This window comes from Sapajus apella, unplaced genomic scaffold, assembly GCF_009761245.1.
Source record: "Sapajus apella isolate SASKATOON/1434 unplaced genomic scaffold, GSC_monkey_1.0 scaffold1, whole genome shotgun sequence".
Taxonomy (NCBI): Eukaryota; Metazoa; Chordata; class Mammalia; order Primates; family Cebidae; genus Sapajus; species Sapajus apella.
Window position 1 is genome coordinate 29,247,651 of NW_022436941.1, and position 15,474 is coordinate 29,263,124.

General features: G+C 37.6%; 1 protein-coding gene across 3 annotated transcripts in view; it reads right to left on the reverse strand.

Annotated features, from left to right (window-relative positions):
- Nucleotides 1–15,474, reverse strand: part of CAMK4 (calcium/calmodulin dependent protein kinase IV) — a 265,094-nt gene that overhangs the window by 55,193 nt on the left and 194,427 nt on the right. The window lies entirely within an intron of this gene.

The window sequence follows — 15,474 nt, forward strand, 5'->3', positions numbered from 1 at the left end:
CATTTTCTTTATCCAGTCATCTGTTGGTAGACACTTAGGTTGCTTCCAAATCTCAGATATTGTAAACAGTGCTAAAACAAACATAGGAGTGTAGATATATCTTCAGTTTACTGATTTCCTTTTTTTAGGGTATATACTTAACAGTGGGATTACGTGATTATATGGTAGCTCAATTTTCAGTTCTTTGAGGAACCTCCAAACTGTTCTCTATGGTGGTTGTACTAATTTACCTTCTCAACAACATTGCACATAAAGCATTTTAACTGGGTAAGATGATATCTATTGTAGTTTTGATGTGCATTTCTCTGACGATCAATGATGTTGAGCACTTTTTCATATGTCTGCTTGTCATTTGTATGTCTTCTTTTGAGGAATGTTTATTCAAACCTTTTGCCCATTTTTTGATCAGATTATTATATTTTTTCCTATAGAGTCGAGATCCTTTTATACTCTGGTTATTGATTCTTTGTCACAGGAGTGGTTTGTAAATATTTTCTCCCATTCTGTGGGTTTTTTCTTCACTTTCTTGATTGTATCCTTTTCTGTGCAGAAGCTTTTTAACTTGATGTGATCCTATGTGTCTGTGTTTGCTTTGGTTGCCTGTGCTTGTGGGGTACTGCTCAAAAAGTCTTTGCCCAGACAAATGTCCTGGAGTTTCCCCCATGTTTTCTTGCAGTAGTTTCACAGTTTGAGGTCATAAGTTTAAGTCTTTAACCCATTTCAATTTAATTTTTGTATATGGCAAGACCTAGGGATCTAATTTCATTCTTTTGCATATGGATATCCAGTTTTCCCAGAACAATTTGTTGAAGAGACTGTCTTTTCCCCAATGTATGTTCTTGGCACCTTTGTCAGAGTTGAGTTCACTGTATGTATATAGATTTGTTTCTGGGTTCTCTGTTCTGTTCCATGGGTCTATGTGCCTGTTTTTAAGCCAATATCATGCTGGTTTGGTTACTATCGCTCTGTAGTATAATTTGAAGTCAGGTAATGTAATTCCTCTAGGTTTTTTTTTTTTTTTTTTTTTTTTTTGGCTTAGAATAGTGCTTTGGCCACTCCGGGGCTTTTGTGGTTCCATACAAAATTAGAAGTGCTTTTTCTATTTTTGAAAAGAATGTCATTGGTATTTTAGTGATTTCACTCAATCTGTAGATTGCCTTGGGTAGTAAGGGCATTTTAACAATACTTATTCTTCCCAGCCCATGAACTTTAAATATTTTTCCATTTTTTGGTGTCTTCCTCAATTTCCTTAATCGGTATTTTATACTTGTCATTATAGAGATCTTTCACTTCCTTGGTTAAGTTCCCAGCTATGTCATTTTATTTGCATAAATTTTTAAGTGGGATGAGTTTTTAAATTTCTTTTTCACATTGTTTGATGGTGGCATATAGAAATGCTACTGATTTTTGTATGTTGATTTTGTATCCTGCAACCTTACCAAATTTATCAATTCTAATACTTTTCTTGTGGAGTTTCAAGGTTTTTTCCAAATATAAGATCATATAATCAGCAAACAAGGGTAACTTAACTTCTTCTCTTACACTCTGGATATGCTTTATATCTTTCTCTTGTCTGATTTCTTTAGCTAGGGCTTCCAATACTATCTTGAATAACAGTGGTGACAGTGGGCATCCTTGTTGAGTTACAGATCTTAGAGGAAAGGCTTTCAGTTTTTCCCCATTCCGTATAATACTGGCTGTGGGTCTGTCACATGTGGCTTTTATTATGTTGAGGTATGTTCCTTCTATATACAGCTTTTTGAAGTTTTTTTTTTTTTATCATGAAAGGAGGTTGAATTTTATTAAATGCCTTTTCAGCATCAATTGAAACGATCATACTGTTTTTGTCCTTCATTCTCTTGATATGACACATCACAGTGATTGATTTGCATATGTTGAATCATCCTTGTATCCCAACGATAAATCCCAGTTGGTCATAATGGATGATCTTCCCAATGTATCATTGAAATTGGCTTGATAATATTTTATTGAGGATTTTTACATCAATGTTCATCACAGATACTGGCCTGTAGTTTTCTTTTTTTGATATATTATTGTCTGGTTTTGGTATCAGGGAAATAATGGCCTCATAGAATGAGTCTGGAAGTATTCCCTCCTCTTCTATTTTTGGAATAGTTTGAGTAGGACTGATATTAGTTCTTTAAATGTTTGATAGAATTTGGTGGTGAAGCCATTGGGTCCTGGGCTTTGGGCTTTTCTTTACTAGGAGGCTTTTATTTACTTATTTATTTTTTTTTTGAGATGAGGTTTCACTCTGTCTACCAGCCTGGAATGCAGTGGTGTGATCTTGGCTCACTGCAGCCTCAGCCTCCTGGGTTCAGGCAATCCTCCCACCTCAGCCTCCTGAACAGCTGGGACCACAAATGCACACCACCCTGCCTGGCTAATTTTTTTGTATTTTTGGTAGATAGGGGTTTCACCATGTTGCCCATGCTGATCTCAAACTCCTGAACTCAAGCAATCCACACACCTGGGCCTCAAAAAATACTGGGATTACAGGTATGAGCCATTGCACCTGGCGATGGCTTCAATTTCATTACTCGTAATTGGTCTGTTCAGGTTTTAGATCTCTCTCTGATTCAGTCTTGGTAGGCTGTATCTAGGAATTTGTCCATTTCTTCTAGATTCCAAATTCTTGGCATATAGTTGCTCATAGTAGCCATTAATGATCCTTTAAATTACTGTAGCATTAGCTGTAATGAATCCTTTTACACCTCTCATTTTATTTATTTAGATCTTCTCTTTTTTTTTCTTAGTTTGGGAAAAGGTTTGTTAATTTTGTTTAACTTTCTGAAAAACCAACATTTTGTTTCACTAATCTTTCGCATTTTTCAATTTCAATTTCATTTGTTTCTGCTCTGATATTTATTAATGTTCTTTTACTAATGTTGGTATTGATTTGCTCTTGATTTTCTAATTCTTTAAGATGCATCATCAAATTATTTATATAAAGTTATTCCTCTTTTCTGAGGTAGGCACATAGAGTTATAAACTTCTCTCTGAATACTGTTTTGCTGTATCTCATATGTTTTGATACATTTTGTTTTCATTATCATTTGTTTCAAGACATTTCTTGACCTTTTGGAGTCTGAATATTAAATGCCTTAAAATAGTCCTCTTTAAGTTAAATTTTCTTGGTGTTCTACTTCTATGCAACTAAACTAGAAAATCTAGAAGAAATGAACAAATTCCTGGACACATACACCCTCCTAAGACTGAACTAGAAAGAAGTTGAATCCCTGAACAGACCAATAAGTTCTGAAATTGAGACAGCAATTAACAGCTTACCAACCAAAAAAGTCCAGGGCCAGACAGATTCACAGTCAAATTCTACCAGAGGTACAAAGAGGAGTTGGTACCATTTCTTCTGAAACTATTTCAAACAATAGAAAAAGAGGGAATCCTCCCTAACTCATTTTATGAGGCCAGCATCATCCTGATACCAAAACCTGGCAGAGACACAACTAAAAGAGAAAATTTCAGGCCAATATTCCTGATGAACATCAATGTGAAAATCCTCAATAAAATACTGGCAAATCAAATCCAGCAGCATATCAAAAAGCTTATCCACCATGATCAAGTCAGCTTTACCCCTGGGAAGCACAGCTGGTTCAACCTATGGAAATCAACGAACATAATCCATCACATAAACAGAACCAATGACAAACACCACATGATTATCTCAATAGATGCAGAAAAGGCCTTTGACAAAATTCAACAGCCCTTCATGCTAAAAACTCTCAATAAAGTAGGTATTGATGGAATGTAACTCAAAATAATAAAAGCTATTTATGACAAACCCACAGCCAATATCATAATGAATGGGCAAAAATTGGAAGCATTCCCTCTGACAACTGGCAGAAGGCAAGAGTGCCCTCTCTCACCACTCCTATTCAATATAGTATTGGAAGTTCTGGTCAGGGTAATCAGGCAAGAGAAAGAAATAAAGTGTACTAAATTAGGAAAAGAGGAAGTCAAATTATCTCTGTTTGCAGATGACATGGTTGTATATTTAGAAGATCTCATTGTCTCAGCCCAAAATCTCCATAACCTGATAAACAACTTCAGCAAAGTCTCTGGATATAAAATCAATGTGCAAAAATTACAAGCATTCCTATAGACCAATCACAGACAGAGAGACAAATCATGAGTGAACTCCCATTCACAACTGCCACAAAGAGAATAAAATACCTAGGAATACAACTAACAAGGGACATGAAGGACCTCTTCAAGGAGAACTACAAACCACTGCTCAAGGAAATATGAGAGGACACAAACAGATGGAAAAACATTCCATGCTCATGGATAGGAAGAATTAATATCATGCAAATGGCCATACTGCCCTAAGTAATTTATAGATTAAATGCTATCCCTATCAAGCTACCATTGACTTTCTTCATCAAATTTGAAAAAACTCCATTAAATTTCATTTGGAACCAAAAAAGAGGCTGTATAGCCAAGACAATCCTAAGCAAAAAGAACAAAGCTAAAGGCATCATGCTACCTGACTTCAAACTATACAACAAGGCTATAGTAACAAAAACAGCATGGTACTGGTACCAAAACAAATATAAAAACCAATGGAACAGAAAATAGCCCTCAGAAATAATATCACACATCTACAACCATCTGATCTTTGACAAACCTGACAAAAACAAGCAATGAGTAAAGAATTCCCTATTAAATAAATGGCGTTGGGGAAACTAGCCATATGCAGAAAGCTGAAACTAGATTCTTTTCTTACCCCTTATACAAAAATTAACTCAAGACGGATTAAAGACTTAAATGTAAGACCTAACAAGAAAACTTAGGCAACACTATTCAGGACATAGGCATGAGCAAAGACTTCAAGACTAAAACACCAAAAGCAATGGCAACAAAAGCCAAAATAGAAAAAAAGGATCTAATCAAACTACAGAGCTCTGCACAGAAAAAGAAACTGTCATCAGAGTGAACAGGCGACCTACAGAATGGGAGAAAATTTTTACAATCTATCCATCTGACAAAACATAAAATCCAGAATGTACAAAGAACTTAAACAAATTTACAAGAAGAAAACAACCCCAACAAAAAAGTGGGTAAAGGATATGAACAGACATTTCTCAAAAGAAGACATTTATGCAGTCAACAAACATATGAAAAAAAGTTCATCATCACTGGTCATTAGAAAAATGGAAATCAAAATCACATTGAGATACCATCTCATGCCAGTTAGAATGGCGATCACTAAAAAGTCAGGAGACAAAAGATGCTGGAGAGGATGTGGAGAAATAGGAATGCTTTTACACTGTTGGTGAGAGTGTAAATTAGTTCAACCATTGTGGAAGACAGTGTGGCAATTCCTCAAGGATCTAGAAACAGAAATACCATTTGACTCAGCAATCCCATTACTAGGTGTATACCCAAAGGATTATAGATAATTCTACTATAAAGACATATGCACATGTATGTTTATTATGGTACTGTTCACAATAACAAAGACTTGGAACCAACTCGAATGCCTATCGATGATAGACTGGATAAAGAAAATGTGGCACATATACACATCATGGAATACCATGCAGCCATAAAAAAGGATGAGTTCATGTCCTTTGCAGGGACATGGATAAAGCTGGAAACCATACTCAGAAAACTAACACAAGAACAGAAAATCAAACACTGCATTTTCTCACTCATTAGTGGGAGTTGAACAACGAGAACACATGGACACAGGGAGGGGAACATTACACACCAGGGCCTGTCAGTGGGTGGGGACTGGGGGAGGGATAGCATTAGGAGAAATACCTAATGTAGACAACGGGTTGATGGGTGCAGCAAACCACCATGGCACATGTATACCTATGTAACAAACCTGCACATTCTGCATATGTATTCCAGAACTTAAAATATATAAAAAAATCTTCTTGGTGTTCTACAATCTCCTTGTACTTGGATATTAATATCTTTCTTCAGGTTTGGGAAATTCTCTGTTATTATCCCTTTGAACAAACTTTCTACACATATCTCTTTCTCTACCTCCTCTTTAGATTTGCCCTTTTAAGGCTATTTTCTAGATCCCATAGGCATGTGTCATTGTATTTATTGCCGCTTCTGTGTATTTTCAATTAGCTGTCTTCAATGCCACTAATTCTTTCTTCTGTTTGATCCATTTGCTATTAAAGGATTTTGATGCATTCTTCAACATGCCAATTGCATTTTTTCAGCTCCAGAATTTCTATTATTCCAATTTCTTAAATTCATCTGATAGAATTCTGAATTCTTTCTCTGTGTTATCTTGAATTTCTTTGAGTTTCCTCAACACAGCTATTTTGAATTCCCTGTCTGAAAGGTCACATATTTCTGTTTCTCCAAGATTGGTCCCTGGTGCCTTACTTAGTTCATTTGGTAAGGTCATGTTTTCTCGGATAGTGATGATGCTAGTAGATGTTCTTTGGTGTCTGAGCATTGAAAGATTAGATATTTATTGTAGTTGTCACTGTGTGGGCTTAATTGAAGCTGTTCTTCGTGAGGAGGCTTTTCAGACATTTTAAAGGACTTGAGTGTAGTGATCTAAGCTGTATGTACTTTAGGGGGCACCCCAAGCCCAGTAATATTGTGGTTCTTGCAGACTTGTAGAGGTAACTCCTTGATGGTCTTGGACAAGATATGGGAGAATTCTCTGGATTACCAGGCAGAGACTTTTTCCCTTCCTTTATTTTCTCCCAGAGTCTGTTTCTTCTGAGCCACCTAAATCTGGGGGTGGAGTGACACAAGCACCCCTGTGGCTACTAGAATGGCTGTGCTGGGCCAGACCTGAAGCCCAGTGCTGGGTCTTGCCCAAGCTCTGCTGTAACCACACTCTGGCTACTGCCTATGTTCACTCAAGGCCCTGGGGCTCTACAACCAGCATGTGGAAAAGCCAGCTAGGCCTGTAACCTCCCCTTCAGGGCAGGGAGGTTCCCAGGCCCCAGCTGGGTCCAGAGGTGCTGTCCAGGAGTCAGGGACTACAGTCAAAAACCTTAGAAGTCTACCTGGTATTTTATTGTATTGCAGCTGAGCTGGCACTGAAACCACAAGACATAGTACTTCCCCCTCTTCCCTTCCCTTTTCAAAAGCAGAGCAGCCCACAGCTGCTACCACTCCAGGTCACGAGGAGTACTGCCAGACTACTGCCGATGTTCCCTTAAGGCCCAGATTCTCTTAGGTCAGCTTGTCGTGAATGCTACCTGTCCTGAGACTAACCCTTCATGGCAGTGGGCTCCCCTCTGGGGTCAGGGCAGGTCCAAAACTGCCATCCAAGAGTCAAGTTCTGGAATCGGGGTTGCCAAGAACCTGCTTGGCACTCTACCCACCTGTGGTGGTGGTGGTACCTAACACCAGAAACTTTCATAGGCCAAGGCCCTAGATGTAGTACTCATGTATTGCTGCTGGTTATTTGAAGATCAAGGGCTCTTCGGTTAGCAGGTGATGAATACTGCCAGCACTGGGTCCTTTCTTTCAAGGCGTCAGGTTTCCTTCTGGCCCAGAGTGTACTTAGAAATGCTGCCTGGGAGCTAGAGCCTGGAATGGGGCCCTCACAACTCTAGTGCCCTATCCTTCTGTGGCTGAGCTGGTATCCTAGATGCAAGATAAAAGTCCTTCCGACTCTTCTCTTTCCTCTCCTCTCCTTAAGCAGAAGGAAGGTGTGTCTTTTGGAGTCAAGAGCCTGGACTTAGGGGAGGGGTGATGCATTTGGCTGTCTCAACTGGTCTTTCAGTACGTCGCCTGCTCCCTCAGTCCACTCTCTCTGGGTCTAATTCAGCACTAGGACTCTTGTAAGAGTTGCAGTCCTTGTGGCCTAGACTGCCTTGCAAGTTGACTTGGAGACTCAGAGTGCTGTAGCCCAGGGTGATGAGGTTTGTGGGAACTCAAGTTCAGACCAATGGGATCTACAATTTCCCTTTGACTAGGACTGGTTTAAATGTTCCCTCCATGGGTGGGCATCAGTTGAATTTGGTTGGGGTTTCCTTTCTGCTTTAACAGGACAGCACTGAGTCCAGTATTTCACAATTGCTGTGTTCTCTCTCCCTCAGCATCCAGAGTTGCTGTCCTTACCATGCTGCTGCCATTGTGGGCAGGGGAGGGGTGGCATCAGTGATTCAGGACTGATTTTTAATCTCTTCAGTGCCTCTTTCAGCAATATGAGGTTAAAGCCAGGTACTGTAAGTGCTCACCTGATTTTGGGTTCTTAGGAAGGTGTTTGCTTCTGTGTAGATAGCTGTTGACTTTGTGTCTTTGCAGGACAAGGGAAGATGATGATCAGTGCACCATCGTTCTCTGCCCCAAATCTTACATTCTTTACTAAGCAATTTAAAATTATTTTCACAGTGTAATTTTTAGATAATGCATATGTGAAGAATAACTGTATTGTTATCATCCATCTGTGAAGTCTACTTTCTCTACTTGAGGTATATACAAATTCACTTTAACATAACGTCTCTTGCCTTATGAATATTTACACAATATTTAATTTTGCATTTGGCCATAAACATGTTGCAGAATTGTTATTAACATTGCTTATGTGATAACCCAAAGTCAGTCCTTTTCAATACGGCACCATTTGATATGATCAATGATATATAAAAAGAGCTGAGTTATATATTTTTTTAATTTGGAGTACTTAAAATTGTTATGGTTTTTCAAGTACTTCACACATGAATATAAGGTATATTAATGATTTCATAAATTCAAGGATCAAAAATATAAAAATATTCCATCATGAACTTGAACTCCATATAGTAGCACACTATTCCCTAAATTCTTTGATATTGCCAATTTAGGTTAAATGACATGGTTTAAATAAAGGTATCTATTCCTTTAGAACATGTGATAAATTTCAAAACTATTAATAAAATTCCTGAGGTGATATGGTATTAAGGTAGAAATGTAGCATTAAAACCAAATTAAATGCATCTTAATACATTGTTCATGACATGAAAATTTCATGTGGATATACATGTGTTTTCTGGTGTTTATGGGGAATAAAATTTTAATTATATGCAAAGCTAATAAATTACTTAATAAATTATTCAATGCCAAAACGATTATATTTATACAGTATTGGTTATACTTGCCATAACAAACTACGCTAATTCCTTTTAGCTTTTCTTTCTCATCATTCCTGGTACTTAAAAAAGTTGGGTAAATGAATGAAAAACATTCTGAATCCTGCCAAACTATGTGCTCTTAGTCTTTCTATTTGTGGCTAGACTTAATTCAAAGGAAAAAGGATCTGTTCTACAAAATCTTGAAGGAGGAGCTGGCAGGTGCTTGCATTTTGAAAGCACAGGAAGCTGCTATGCCTGGAAGTCATAGGAAGCTGCTATGCCTGGTCATTCACAGGCTCTGGCGCCACCTGTGTCAGGTGAGACTAACCTGATTCATTGGCCCACAGGGCTGCACTGTATTTTATGACCTCACAAAACTGGCATAAATGAGCAACTAGTTGTGAAGAAATACAATAATTGAATGAAAGTTGCAGTTGGATACAAAGAATTAAATATATCTTCTACCCAATCTCTAACTATTGACTCATGTCAGGGATTTTCAGCTTTTTAAATTTTTTTAATGTTTTTATTTTTTAGACAAGAGTCTTGCTCTGCTGTCCAGGCTGGAGTACAGTGGAATGATCTCAACTCACTACAGTCTCTGTCTCCTGGATTCAAGCCATCCTCCGGCCTCAGTTTCCCAAGTAGCTGGGTTACAGGTGTGTGGCATCACTCCTGGCTAATATTTGTATTTTCAGTAGAGATGGCGTTTCACCATGTTGGCCAGGCTGGTTTTGAACTCCTAACCTCAGGTGACCTGCCCACCTCTGCCTACAAAGTGCTGGGATTACAGATGTGAACCACCTTGCCCAGCCGGGATGTTCAACTTTTGATTATTTCATCATTCCAGATATTGACCAAGTTACACACCTGGAAGAGGTGCCTCTGTGGAACTATTACTATTTCCACCTACTCCTGACCTAAAAAGAAAAGAATATGCATATATTCTTAATTTATTTGAGACACTTAATTTTTTAAATTACAGTATGTAACATAATTCTCTTTCACTATGGCAAATAAGTACTGTTCAAGAACTGAGTCCAAGAGTAAAACCAAGTGGAGGAAAATGTTAACAGGCACACCTGCTGCAATGCACCTGTGTCTTTTAAAGATGTATGACTTTTTTCTTGCTATGTGACTTTTAAAATGGATGTATCGCATTTGTCTCATTTCAGTCTTACTCTCTGAATTCCTACCATGGTTAGGTCTCTGCCTGCTCATCTGCGTCTCTGTCTCTGGATTTGGGTCCAGTATAATCTATAGCAGGGCACAGCAGTGGGTGATAGATGGCAAAAGGATTAAGGATATAAACTGTAAAGTCACTTATTTGCAGTTCTAATCCTGCTTCTTCCAGGAACCATCTGTGTGGTCCTGGAAAAGTTACTTAACCTCTCTGAGTCTTGGTCTCCTCATCTGTAAAATAAATCTGTACAATGAGCCTGATAGCCTTACAGGTGTAATGATTCAGTGAAATGATATACTTAGTGCTTTTAGCTAAAGCTTGGTCCACAGTAGGTGCTAAATAAGTCATAGGAGTGATGTCTGGGATGACTTATTGCTGAGATTGTTATTGTTAGGTCTTGAGTCACATGTATTCCAATTGTGTGCTCCTCCTAAGAGTCTATCACCTTTTGAAAAAAAAAAAAAAAAAAAAGAATACAGCAAAAGCATTTATCCCCTTTCCTAAATGGCCCATTCTGTATGACGAACTGAGGTATAATAAATGTTGTGAATCAGTTTGCAACAAGGCTCTCCCTCAGTGATACTCAACTTAAAATAAGACAGTATTTCTGGAAATCTGCAGGATCCAGAGCCATTAAATCTTGAGTATGGCTAAGTTTCTGCAACAGCAATTTTATAGGCAAGAGGTAGAAAGATGATTTAGAAGTTAGGTACTATGCTTCTGGAATCGTTCCAACATTCAAGGGAACATTTCAAAGGGTAATTTGCACAGATGGTCAGAACCTATAGCACGTTCAACGTATTATTCATAGAAATGTATGTGTTTCAACATTAAAGTGTGAGAAGTAGAAACCAAGACTGGAATGCAAAGTATATTTGTGAAAAATTATGTTTTCAACTTAGATTTTCCCCTGTATCTATCATGTCAAGTTCTATAAAATTAGATTTCTTTTTCAAAATATAGTGGAATGTGCCATGTATCATTTAGATTTTAAAAGCCATTATTTTCTATGGAAAGTGCTCTCCTGCAGAGTTAGACTAGCATTATCATTTTTGAAAATAATGTGCTTTAACAGTTTCTTGAATAATCAAACATATTTGGAGCCTCATTTTCCTTTAGAAACCATGGATATAAAACCAGTTCTAAAATATTCCCAACACTCAAAATGCTAGGATCCTAAAGAAGTTTTTGTAAATAATTAGATTCAAGTCAATGAATATTTATTGTGCCTGTTCTGTGTATATGGGTATATGGGGTGTATAAGGGTGGTGGTGGATGGTAGAGGAAAAGGATAACAGATAGAGATGAATAAATCATCATTTCTAGTCTGGAGATAACCCAATCCATCACAGGAGACAGGCCTGTATGAAATCATAATATAGCACAGTAAGTGCTACACACTGAGTGGTACAAAATGCCACATGAGTTCAGGAGAGAATATGAATTTGTTGAAATGATTAATTTATAACTCTTGGGAAGAGCAAAAGATAAAAACAAATACAAATATAGTCATTCAGCTACAGAATTTATTATAGGTGAAGGAAGGAGAGGGTAGGACCTTAGATTAGAGATAGCTGCTTTCAGACATTAAGAAATGGGTCAGGAAGTCATGGAAACAAAAATAGTCCAAATGTTCCATTTGCCCTGATTTAAATGAACAAATGCAGAAAATTATCAGAATTCCATAAGACTACTTAAATTACTGGATGTTTGTAAAGATTGAGACTTAAAAGGCCCAGGAGACTTAAAAGGTTAAGAAGACCTCTACGGATGCTTACCTGTTGTGGTTAAGCTTAAAACGGGAGTTTTAACAACCTGGGGTTTCACTGGTGAGCAACTATGCAAAGGCCCATCTCTGAGCTTCAGTTTGTTTACAATTGTATAAATAATGACAGGGGGAAATACTATTACCACTTTCCTCATAAGAAAAGATCCATGAAAAACTGGCAAGCACCTGCTCGTTACCAAACTTCAAGTATAAAGAAGGCTTTCTTAGACCTCTAGGTAGAAGAAAGCAGATCAACTATATGAAGCGAAATAGCAAGTTTGTGTCGGATTTCTGCAAGGCAACTTTCAGTGCAAGAAGAATATAGAGGAATGTGTACAGACTGCTAAGGTTAGAATCAAGTGTTCCACAGATATTTTAAGATGTCTGTATTAGTTTGTTCTCATACTGCTAATAAAAGCACACCTGAGACTGGGTAATTTATAAGAAAAAGAGGTTTAATGGTCTCACAGTTTCACATGGCTGAGGAGGCCTCACAATCATGGAGGAAGGTGAAGGAAGAGCAAAGGCACATCTTACATGGCAGCAGGCAAGAGAGTGTATGCAAGGGAACTATCCTTTATAAAACCATCAAATCTCATGAGATTTATTCACTATCATGAGAACAACATGGGAAAAACTTGACCCTATGATTCAATTATTACCTACAGGGTCCCTCCCATGACACCAGGGGATTATGGGAGCTACAGTTCAAGATGAGATTTGGGCGGGGACACAGTCAAACCACATCAAAGTCTTTCAACATAATCATTAAAAATCATGAAAGAACTTGGGGAATATAATGCTGATATGTCCTTCTGGAAACATGCCAGAAAAAAAAAAAAAAAAAGACAAACCTAAGCAAAACAGAAATTACTTGATTAAATCCAGCTGACTAAGAAATGAAGAGAAAAAAGACAGATTATGTTAAGGGAAGATTTCCATTTGGATGCATTTAGAATTGTGTGAAGGTGTTTATCATTTTTGCAGTTACTTTCTGGGCCTCCTACTGGCATTCATTGTGTGGGGCCAGGGATGCTACACATCTATAAAGAAATTACTCTGCCCAAATGAAACTAGCATTCTTATTGCCCCCTTTGAGAAACCCTGCATCTTAGTCAAAGTGAAAAAACTAAACTTTTGGGAGCATCCCTCATTCAGGAGCTACATACTTGAAATGGGAGTGAAGACAATAACTAAAACCAGAAAATCAAGTTAACCTTCCGTTTCTATGATGGGCCCAGTGTAGACAGGCCATGACCTAGGGTTTGTGCTGAAGAATGCAGACATATTCTTAGCACTTTCCCAAATGGAAATCCCCAGGACTCATATGCTCCTAAAAAAAACTCCAAAATGTCAGTTATAAGATATAAGCATCACAGAACTGCATGGATGGAAACATTTAAAAATCACAGTAAAATATTACAATATTCTCCAATGACAGAAAGGTTAAAGTGCAAATACAAAAATATATCACCACAGTAAAAGATACAACCAGAAGTCAGCACATTAAGGTAATATATGGATATTTTGAATTATTAGATAACACAAGGCTTAGCAAGTATACAACCAAGAATACTTTTAAAAGCATTTGCCATGGAGATCTTATTGAAAAGTCAAATTTGAACAAGCATACTAACTTAATAATTTCAAAGTTGATAAACTGATCAGGCTTGGGGGCTGACATTTGTAATCCCAGTACTTTGGGAAGAAGGCAGGAGGATCACTTGAGCCCAGAAGTTTGAGATCACCCTGGGCAACAGAGTGAGAACCCTTCTTTACACTTTTTTGTAACTAGCTGGTGTGATAGCACATGCCTGTAGTCTCAACTACTCAGGAGGCGGAAGTGGGAGGACTGCTTGAGCACAGGAGACTGAGGCTGCAGTGAGCTCTGACAGCACCACTCCAGTCTTGGTGACAGAGCAAGACTGTGTCTCTAAAATAAACAATTATATACAAATAAAAAAAGTTGAAAAATTGAATCCAATATTTATTTACTGAAATAGTTCTAATTACACTTTTTAAAACATCATCATCAGCCTTTTGGAAGACTGGCTAAACACCTAAGCAGTTGTCCTTACTGTTGACTATGAATGTCCATAACATGTAGAAGATGTCATACATTTCACTCTGCATATTAATAAAATTTATTAACAATTTATAGTACAAATGTATTATAACATTGGTATTATGGTATTAATTTGTTTTTGTTTTGTTTTGTTTTTGAGACAGAATCTCACACTGTTGCCAGGTTGCAGTGCAGTGGTGCGATCTTGGCTCAGTGCAACCACCGCCTCTCAGGTTCAAGCGATTCTCCTGCAACAGCCTCCTGAGTGGGACTACCGGCATGTACCACCACACCCAGCTAATTTTTGTATTTTCAGTAGAATCAGGGTTTCACCACATTGGCCAGGATGGTCTTGATCTCTTGACTTCATGATCCACCCGCCTTGGCCTTCCAAAGTGCTAGGATTACAGGCATAAGCCACTGCATCTGGCCTAATTTGTTAATAGTACTGACTTCCTAATTTCTCAGCCCTTCAAATTGTAATAAACTTTTTAGCTAAGTTTCTTGCATATAGCAGTAGTTAATGGTTTTTGTGTTTCTGCATCTCACATTATTGGAAATAGTTCACATGCAAACTTGATGACTTTCACAGCATCCTTATTATTTCTACTTTATAAATGAGAGGTCCCAATTTTGTAGCTAGAAAATATTTTTACTGTAGATCTTAGCAACCTCAGCATATAATTACTTTCTTTCCTTACCAAGTCAATAACTATCACCTTTTCACTTAAAGGAAACAATTTACAGCTCTCTTAGGCATTCTGAATTGGCAGTACCATTACTCTTGTACTTTTTGGCCATTATTAAGTAAAATAAAGGTCCCCTGAGCGAAATCACTGCCATACTGCCACAGTTGACCTGATAATCAAGATGGCTAAGTGATGAGAGGGCACAAGGTTATATAGCTTGGATATGTTGGACAGAGGGAGGAGTCTCGTCCTGGATGGGGCACAGCCAGAGGATGCAAAATTTTATTGGGCTACTCAGGTCAGGACAGGTTGCAATTTAAAACTTATGAATCGTTTATTTCCAGGACTTTTCATTTAATATTTTTAGTCAGTGGCTGACCACAGATAAATGAAATAGTGGAAAGTAAAACCTATGGTTACAGGAGCACTGTACAACACTTTTTTTTTATCTATAGTGAAATGTCCTCTTCCTTATTCTTTTTTTTTTTTTTTTTTTTTTTTTTGTCTAAGACTATTCTTCCAGGTGAATTTTAGAATTTCTTTTTTGGATCCCAAAACAAAACCCTTGCTGAAATTCTAACCGCATTAAATTAATTTGGGAAGAAATGATATCTGTAATATATTTGGACCTTGGAGATATGGTATGAATGTTTTTCTTTAAATGCTGTAATTTTATTTATACA